The sequence below is a fragment of the Caretta caretta genome, chromosome 2 (genome assembly GCF_965140235.1).
Source record: "Caretta caretta isolate rCarCar2 chromosome 2, rCarCar1.hap1, whole genome shotgun sequence".
Classification (NCBI taxonomy): Eukaryota; Metazoa; Chordata; order Testudines; family Cheloniidae; genus Caretta; species Caretta caretta.
Genome location: NC_134207.1, coordinates 85646029 through 85656376, shown reverse-complemented (window position 1 = coordinate 85656376; position 10348 = coordinate 85646029). Strand labels below are relative to the sequence as shown.

The window sequence follows — 10348 nt, the reverse complement described above, 5'->3', positions numbered from 1 at the left end:
ATGTAATTAAAGACTGTATCATAGTGCAAGGGACAGAATTAAGGTTGAATATGCAACCCTAATTCTGGCATTTCCTAATTTTTAAATGCTTGGCAAACTTAACATTCTTTTAACTTAGTTTGAATGTAATTTCCTTTTTTAAAAAGGCAAACAAACTATGATGTACAATTGTAACAGTCCCTTGTCACACATCATCATCACGGTTTGAAAGAGGTGCCTTCAGCACATAATCTTAGGCCTCATCACTTGAGCTAAGAGTAGTTTAGCTGACAATAGGAGAAGGCTGTTATCTTATGCAAACCAGCCACTCATTTGGACGTATAGGTTGCAGCAGACTGAGACAGTGGGTTACATTTCCAAATATCTACAAATGTATTTGTCCTCAGCCTGCTTAGCTGGGTATGTAATTGGTGTATTAATTTTTTCATAACAACAACGTCCCATATTTTTGAACCATTCCTCTGCAATTGGACTATTTTTGTTTTTCCGGGCTATCAGTAGAATTCTTAACGCCAGTCATGAGAAGGACTGAGTCTAGAATTCATTGTTTCTTAACCCTGTGCTCCTTCCCGTATTTGGCGAAAAGGTGGAGCCATTTTTTCTGTGTCCCATCCGGAAGGTTACTGCTGTGCGGCTCCCTGAGTGTGGTACATGTGCAGTGTTAATAGAACATTGACAGTTTTTGGTAGCAAGCCAGGAACAAGCTACAGTGAGAAAAACCAGATGGAAATGGTGATTTTTGACAATATGTAATTTAGCCAAATTCAAGTGGATTTTCAAGGGGACAGACAAAAGGCACCTACTTTAGCTCAGAACTATCACCATGCCAAATTTCAAAGTCTTACTGTAAATCATGGGATCACAGAGCTCGTCAAAAATAATTTTTATAAAGGAAAGTGGTAGGCAATCTCAGTATAGGTCACTACCACTCCTCCTATACTATGCATAAACTATAAAGCCTTATGCTTCAGGTCTTAAGCCAGCCCTGCATGTGGTTGTGGAGAAGGCGTACAAACCATGGAACATCTAGTGAACTGTTGCCCAAGAGGGGCAGCCTTGATTCATGCCATGCCACCAAGAGGGCCGGCTCTACCATTTTTGCCGCCCCAAGCAGTGAAAAAACCTGCCACCGCTGAATTGCCGCCATGGATGGCAGGAGAGAGAGAAGCTGCTGCCTAATTGCTGCCGTGGCCAGAGGAACGGAGAAGCTGCCGTCTAATTGCCGCCGCGCCCCTTTCTGACTGCCGCCCCAACCACCTGGTCACCAGAAGCCATAGAGTGGATGACAAACTTGGATATCAATCTTTCGTGTTGCTTTTCAAGTTTCCATATGAAAGAAGAATGACAGATGTTAGGGCAGGTTCCTCTATGGGCAGGTTATTCCATAATTGTCCATTATGCAGTTTCTTGCACCTTTCTCTTAAGCATCTGGTACTGTCCACTGTCAATCAGGACACTGGACTGATCCAATATGGCAATTCCTATGTTCCTATCGACTCTTCTCCTGTATTTCTCTTGTAAGCCTTTGCCTCCTTTAATCTTGACTGATACAATTCTTTTTTTTATTGTCTCCTAAGTTGGTTCAAAATGTAAAGATTTGTCTCACTATCTGTACTGACAAGTGGGAACACAAAACCTTCATCACCTAAAATTTCCAGTGGCTTTCTGTCCATTTCAGAATTTAGTACAAAGCCTCCCACATAGTCATCAGAATCCCCTGTGGACTTATGCTCCCTCCTTTTGTATCTCTTCAATCTTATTCCTCCCTATTCTCAAGAGTATTCCTTACGCTCTTCAAATACCAGATTTCAGTGCATCTCCCACCCTCTTTCCTCAGTGAGTGATAGAGCCTTCTTCCAAAGTGTCCTCCCCTTCTGAAACAGTCTCTCTGTATTTCATTGACTCCCTGACATTTCAAATCTCTAGTGAAAACCCTTTTTGGACTTCTTCAATAAAACAATCCAAAGATTTCCAGGTTTCCCTGGCTCATTTTCTCTGAAGCTTTGGTTAGTATTGTCTTCATATCCCCTTCCTACTGCTCTACATAACTCCTTTTGTATATAACTCCATAATTTACTTGTTTTTGACTGCCAAGCCTCCTGTGATAAGAACAAACAATAAATTATTTCATTAAATGGAGGGAGGGGCGGAAACAGTAGAACTTTAAGTTTTACACACTTAGTATATTCTGGAGTAACAGTGACGAATGAATGAATGATTATATCAGAAACCATGTCATAGAAGGTGCAGTGGTTAAAATTAATAATTTATTCTTTTTTAATTTCTGCCCTAAAATATTACATATTGTTGGAACTAGTAAGTGGCTACCACTCCACTGCACTCCAGAAGTAGCTGCGCTTTGGTGCTACAAAAGTGATCCATAACATGATTTGAGGTCTTTTTGACTGAAAGTGCAATATAAATGTAAGTTGTGATTACATGCTGTGTAGTGGAATTGTATCAGTCAGCCACATCTGCTTTACTAGGTTGCCGTGGCTTGAATTGGTGCCAGATGATAGCTACGGTCTGGTTTTTGTGTCATGAAAGAGTGCAGCCAAGAAGATTTTTGGTGACACGAATTGGAAAGAGAGGCCGAGAGCAGTGTCAGTACCTGAGGCAATGATAGCTAAATTGTACAATGATGAATGATTTGACAGACGATGGATACCATGGGATAATATCTAGGCCAAATTGCTTAATTCAAGCTTCAGAGTAACTCAGCTGCTTCCAAAGGCTATGAAATAGAGACAGTACATTAATTTCCCCAATGTGGCAATATATCAGCTCCCAGTCTTTTTCATCAGACATGTTGTTTAGTCTCTGGCTTTGAGCTATCTCAATCTGAGAATTCGGCTGATCCTATGGCAGTCACTTGTCAAGAGGTTGCTGACTGCACAGAACAAGGTTTTCTGAAATGATTAATGATACTTCAGAAACTTTTGATCCAGGGAGAAAGTCTGTTGCTGCTGCTACTGGTAGACAGCTGTTTAAAGGGAGCAGTAAGAGAAGCCCCATTAACATTTTAGTATGATAAAAGTTGTGGCCTGGGCTGGCATCAGTTAACTGCAAATATATTCCATAACCAACCACTGGTGGTTAAATAGAAGTAATTTTTACTCCTATTGGCTCCTTGGTTACCAAGCAAACACATACACATCACCTGAAAATATGGACATGTTGATATTTTTGGATAAAAATTCCACTTTTGAAATGCAGGAATGATTCTGGATAGGAAAATAAGGCAGAAGTATGTCATCAAGACTGTTAAGAAGATATTCCTTTACAACACAGCTCTAATGTATATACTCAGCTGAACCTTTTGCATATACTGGGATAGGTGGATCTAGGCTTGCCCAAAATTAAACATCCAGCCTCTCAACCAAGGGGAAAGGCTGGCCACAGGCCTCATACAGTGACTAATATACTCAGCAGTAATGCACAACATCTGAAGTGCTGTTTAGTGTTAACCACTTGCAGCAGCCTGTCATGTATCTCAAGCATTTGGAATCTTGGCTGAGCCTGGTTAAACCTGCACAAAGATAAGAGGGGCTGCTTTTCAACTGCCTTCCATTCTATGTAGTCATTCACACCTGTGCAAAGAGGGTGTGTATTTGATGTAAAATGAGGTGTTGTTAAATCCACTTTGTCATGGCTTTACACAAAAGGGCAAATGTCATAAGGTGCAAGTCAATGGAGAATCAGGTCCAAAGCATCTAAGTCTTAGGAGGCAGTGAGACTGCTACCTTTGGGTGTGCAGTAACAACACCTGAAAGTTTTAGTGACCTCTGCCGGTGCTTTGAGTATGTGTGACAAACTTGCCGTGACAACAAGAAGTCAGAAGCAATATATATGGCAGGTTAAGCCATGTACTGTGACCAGAAATTGTTAGGCAAAATGTCCTTGGACTGCTGTCTGATTGAAAAATCAGTTAAAAGCTACCAGACTATTGGCTTAGTCATTGCATAAGCTCACTACTGCTCTTTTCTGAATGATAGGTCTTTTGACGAGCTCAGAGAGAAGAACCATTATGCAATTTGCCATTACCTCCCTCTCAATAGTTGGTATAAAGGCAAATGGCTGGCAAAAGACCAACAGCAAATTTGGGCAGTAATCCCTTTATTCTTCTGCTGTGTGGTTATGAGGTAGAACCTGCCCTGCATTTGCCTATGTAGGGACCACTTGATCTTGTTCAGTGAGGTCCCTGACAACACTCTCAAGAGCCTGGCATTATATGGTAATTGTCATGAGTGGAATCTGGAACTCTATCACAGGGAAATGGGAGTGCAGAATACCTTATGAGGCATTCCACATCCAGCAAAAGAAGAGAAGATTGCCTCTACAACAGCAATTTTCAACCTGTGGTTTCCACAGAGGTCCACACCTCCATTCAAAATTTTTTAGGGGTCTGCAAATTAAAAAAGGTTGAAATCTACTACTCTACAACATAAAAATTAGTATCCACAACTGCAGAGAGTAGAAGGCCTGTGGAACTGTCATGAGCTAGTAGCCTGGGAAGCTTTTTATGCCAAATCACACTCTAAATGTGGTTTCGAGTTTTCCCATTCAGAAAATTGTGTTGGTGTCTGTCACTTTGTAATTCTAATTAGCAGGGGACTGAGTTAAAATTCCAATGATTATGATCTCCCAATGTCTAGGTAACTAAATACACGTTGACACACTGTCACAGGAGTTTTTATACCTTACATGCTCTGTGATTTGCACTGTGTATTTAGATGTCTAGACGGAAGTTAAATGGTTTGAAATTAGCACCTGAATAGCATCCCTTCATATAGCCTGAAACAGATTATATACCCCTGAAAGGTCTAAATTTAACTGCCAGGTATAATGAAGGAACCCAGAGGAATTTACTCTTAATACCCTGTATGTATTGTGACAGGGTCAGGCCAGATGGCTATAGGAGCGTAATAGAAGGCAGATATATTAGCCCCAGACTAAGTAGGTCCCTTTTCCCTGGGGAAGGTTCCAGAACAATCAGGAACCTTCTAGAGACAATTAAGACAGGCTGATTAGAACACCTGAAGCCAATCAAGAAGCTGCTAGAATCAATTAAGGAAGGCTAATCAGGGCACCTGGGTTTTAAAAAGGAGCTCACTTCAGTTTGTGGTGTGCATGTGAGGAGCTGGGAGCAAGAGGCACTAGAAGCTGAGAGTGAGAACGTGGACTGTTGGAGGACTGAGGTGTACAAGCATTATCAGACACCAGGAGGAAGGTCCTGTGGTGAGGATAAAGAAGGTGTTGGGAGGAGGTCATGGGGAAGTAGCCCAGGGAATTGTAGCTGTCACACAGCTGTTCCAGAAGACACTCTAGACAGCTGCATTCCACAGGGCCCTGGGCTGGAACCCAGAGTAGAGGGCGGGCCCGGGTTCCCCCCAAATCCTCCCAACTCCTGGTCAGACACAGGAGGAGTCAACCTGGACTGTGAATTCAGAAAAACGGCCAAGCTGAGGGCTGCCGTGAAGCTCCAAGGCGAGCAAATCCGCAAATAAGCGCAAGACCCATCAAGGTAGAGCAGGAACTTTGTCACCGTATCTTATTTACAATGTAAGCCATTCACGACAGGGATCCTCTTTCCTTATATATCTATAAAGCATCATGCATGGTAGTGGCATTTTGTAATAATAAATAATAGTAATATAATCTTTTGCAGATTTTAATATCTGATCTGTTATATAGGCAATTTATGGTATAATAAAAGTAAATTAATAAATACTATTAATATTTTGCACTTCTTTACTGTCTTTCATTGAAAGATTCCAATGTGCTTTGCACATAAGATCTAGTCTGCACTTGAAAGTGTTTCTAATTAAGGAAGGGTGTGAATGTAAAGTGCAGTGGCTGTTCCTGAATAGCTCCATGTGTAGACACTGTTATTCTGTTCCCATTTAGCTTTGAAACTGATTTTGGCTAATGGGAACAAGGCACTCTTACTCTGGAATAAGTGTGTCCGCATGTGAAATTAAATGGGAACAACTTCATATGTCAACAAGCCCTAACTAAGCCTCATAAAATATTTCTACCTAGTATTGTACCTATTTTACAGATGGTTAAACTGAGGAACCAAATTTGGGAATCAAAAGCAGACCCCAGAAGTCCTGACACTCAATTTCCTACCTTATCTAAATTAACATATATTATGGCCCAGATTTTCTGGCCTAGTTGCAGCTGGGGAGGCACAGGACTGCGGATCAGGAGAAAAGGTGACTTTACAGCATCAACTTTGCATTCCCGCAGTCCTGGAGCCAACAGAGGGTTGGACCAATCCCTGAAGCCCAGCTGCTAACAGCTCCAAGGGGTAATTCCAGTGGCCAAATATAGCTACGGAAGAGGGATGACTCAGCAGTGCTCCTTTTTACTGGCCTTGCCCTCTTTGCTGGGGAGCAGGTGACAAAAAGCCACTTTGCTGGATCTAATCTACACCACCCAGGGATTTCACCTAGGAAAGAGGTCTCCTAAGGAAGGAGTTTTCAGCAGACTTTTCAACTGTTTTGCACTGTTTGGATGATTCAAAACCATCATAGTGAGTTAGGGCCTGTATGTATATAAATCTACATGCACAAAATAAATAATCTAATAGCTTGTATCTTAAATAAAATGCGCGGTGCTAGAGAAAATACTTGTTTGCTGTAAAGTCACAATACATTCAACATATAATACACAGATATTTCCAAGTTACAGAGATTCATCTGTTGTTATATGCAGCCATATTAATTGCATATAATGTCTGTGTCAAGTTTCTGTGACTTAAATGAAGGAAGAAGAAAACCTCATTTAATTATCTCTAGACTAAAGATAAAGGAAGTTTTCCCTTGCTATAGCTTAGTAGAGATAATACTCATATTAATTTAGAAAAAATCTTGGCTCTTAGAATTATGATGTTTATATCTAGTTAAATGGCTGGCATGAGGTTATGTCCTTAATTTAGAACCTTATCTTAAATATGAATATAAAAAATGTGGCAGCTTGTCAACAGACCAGAGAAATATGTTTTCTGTTTAACTGAAACTCACTGCTTGACCTTATGGACATGAGCCATTAATTACCTCTCTGAATTCTCTTTCATTTAGTTGGAATCTGTTCTGTACATAACATGTATAGCTATGTTAATTAAAATCATGTAGTGTAGTTTGGACATAAAAAAAATCCAAGAAGTCCATATAAAATTCAGGTTACTGTACACTGGCTTCTGCAAGTATGAAGACTTCTCTTTTCTGCTTTTGAATCATGCTACAGAACATTCTCTTCCTTTTTCTAAATCTAATTGCATTAGTGAGGATACTTAAAAGAGAGAACTCTTAGCTTGAAGCTACTGTCATCATGTGTTTGCATAGAGATAGCTCCCTGTATCTGTCTCTGTCTCTCTCCCTGTTTGCTTCTATATTTATCAGCCTTCCTGGCCATAAAAGGTCTGGACTGAGGCTCTGACATTCCACTGACTACAGGCATTATTTTTGTTCTGGACCTTGGAGTCCAGTTCTTAGCCCTGGTCTTGACACCTCTTTGCTGGATTCAACTTTGCCGGATTTTTCTCTCTATCATTCATCCACTTCAGGACTTTTATATTTGTCATTGTTCATTTGGCTACTGGTAAGTGTTCCATTTAGACAGGAATTTTTTCTAACTTGTAAGCTCTCTTTATTTTGAATCTGTACACTGGATTGATGGTAGCTCCCTTTAATTTTCTGAGCTCTGCAGTTAGTTGAGGGAGATGTGGTAACAGGTTGGAGAAATCTGAAAGTGTAGCTGCAGAGACAAAGCCAATCAGGACAGGGACTCAGTTATTATAAGCTCAGCTATCCGAACAAATAGCTATAGGACTTTTCAAATGATGCATGAATTATTAGAGATACAGGAGACTTTTGTTGTGATTCTTGAATGAGAGAAAGTGTAAATAATCTTCTAAATATTTTCTAATTGTATGGGATATATAGTGAATTCTGAAGCAGATGAAGTGACACTGACTAAGCTCAGAGGAAAATCTGATATTTTTTCCTCTGTCAACATTTTCGTTTTTCTATTTCAATATTTTTTTAAATGATTTTGAGTAGATTTTTTTAAAAGCACAAACTAGTCATACTTGCCCCTAGCTCAATGGATAGGTTACAAATAAAATCTTTCTGTAGTATATTTATATTGTACAAATAAGTACAGAATATATGGACCCTAAAGCTGTACCTGTGGGTACCTATGACATGGACCATTGGCCACCCATGTGTAGGCTAGGTTCTGCAGTAACAAAAGCATATACAAATTCCAAAGGGAAAATGCTACCCTCACACATAGCTGGGTACCATCAGGATGTACTGAGCATGTTATAAAAATTAAGACATAGGACTCAATCCTACCCCACTGAAGCCAAAGACAACACTCCCATTGATTTCAATGGGGACAGGATACAGCGATAAAATCCTTACAAGGGTCCCAGATTTTCTTGTGGGGTTTCAAAGGAACATAGGAATTGCCATATCAGATCAGATTAATGGTTCCTCTTGTACGGTAATCTGTTCCTACCAGTGGTCATTACCAGATTCTCAGAGGAAAGTGTAAAACCCTTATAATGGACAAATATGCAATAACATGACTAACATTCGTTTCTAGCTAATGTCAGGCAATTAGAAGTTGGCTTATGTCCTGCACCATGAGGTTTGATATCTCATGTAAGTTTGTATACTAGTTAGTAACTATGCATATTTGTATCTATATAAATGTATTATCTTTCTAAGAATCCTACTGAGCTCTTTGCTACAGTGATTTCTTGTGGCAGTGAGGTTCATAAGTTAATTAAGTATTGCAGAAAAAAGTATTTTCTTTTAAAAATGTTAAATATGCTCACTTTAAATTCACTAACTGTTCTCTTGGTCTTATATTCTGAGAATGTACATAGGAATGCCTGATTTAACTTCTCTCTCCTATGCATTTTATGCAGTATTTTATACTCTTCCATCATGTCTCCTCTTATTTTGTCTTGTTCTCTAAATTAAACCGTTCTAGTCTTTTTAATCTCTCCTCCTAAGGATGTCTGTCTAATCCTCTAATCATTTTAATTCTCCTGCTCTGGACCTTCTCTTTTTGTTTCATATCCTTTTTGAGATGGGTTGACCAGAACTCAATGCTGAAATATTCAAGATGAGGGTGTACCATAAGCAACAGGAACAATGCAACTGCTAATATCCAGAAAGAAGCTTGCCGGTGCTGGAGACAAAGCTGGTGAAGATGAATGGGGATCAGCTGTAGCACTCTCTGTGACAGGAAATCAGAGTGTCTTGCTTCTTTTTAATGTTAGAGCAAGACTCATCTCTTTGCACTAGCCTGTCTTCTGTGGATTATGGATTCACTCTGGCTGGCAAGCCCTATCCCTATCTTTGTGTGGGTGAATGAAGATGATGAAGGTGTAGAAGAAGAAAAGAATAGGACTTATACTACAGTGATTAGTGCTATATGAATAAGAAGACATATAGTTTACACCAGTGGTTCTCAAATTGGGTCGTGACCCCATTTTAATGGGGTCACCACGGTTGACGTTAGACTTGCTGGGGCAGGGGGCTAAAGCCAAAGCCCAAGCCCCACTGCCAGGGGCCAGAGCCCAAACCCGAGGGCTTCAGCTCAGGTTATGGGGCTCAGGTTACAGGCCCTGCTGCCTGGGATTGAAGCCTTTGGGCTTGGGTTTTGACCTCCCCAGCCTGGGGTGGTGAGGCTTCGGCTTTGACCCCAAGACGGTGGGGCTCAGGTGAGTTCAGGTTTTGGTCCCCCATCCTGGGGTCGTGCAGTAATTTTTCTTGTCAGAAGGGGGTTGTGGTGCAATGAAGTTTGAAAAGCCCTGGTTTGCACATATCAACTTCCTCCTGTTGAAAATTGAGTTTATTCCTAGTCTTTATTTTCTTTCTTATAACAAGTTCCAACTTCAAGACAGAGGTTAATCTCTCACCCCATAACTAATTATTTAATTGCCTCTTATGAGGGACTTCATCAAATATTTTTTGAAAGTCCAAATAAAATATAGCTACTGGTTTTCTTTTATACACTACTATAACTCATTGGGTCATTCATGGAATTCTAAGAGATTAGAGAGGCATGATTTTCCTTTACAGAAAGCATTTGGTTTGTTCCTATTCTATCATACTCATCTAGCTATTTAATAACTCTGTCCTTCATTTTTTGGTTACCTGGTGTCCAGTTTACCTTGTACTGGCTAGCTCTTTGGTCTATCATTTACAGGATCACATATAGCACCTTTTTAAAAGATAAGTACAATATTGGCTACCCTCCAGCCCTTTGATATAGCAGTTTATTTTTTTAATGATAGTTAAGAACTCTTGAATGAATATTCCAC

The 10348-nt window shown here is 40.1% G+C and overlaps 1 protein-coding gene across 2 annotated transcripts in view; it reads left to right on the top strand.

The window, feature by feature from the left end:
• The first annotated feature begins 7414 nt into the window (after positions 1-7414).
• The window catches only part of MYOM1 (myomesin 1), a 104554-nt gene continuing 101620 nt past the window's right edge, over positions 7415-10348 (top strand). For both annotated transcript variants that reach the window (XM_075125296.1, XM_048840379.2), the window contains exon 1: positions 7415-7605. The gene's annotated coding sequence lies outside the window, so the exon portion shown is untranslated. The remainder of the gene's footprint in view (positions 7606-10348) is intronic.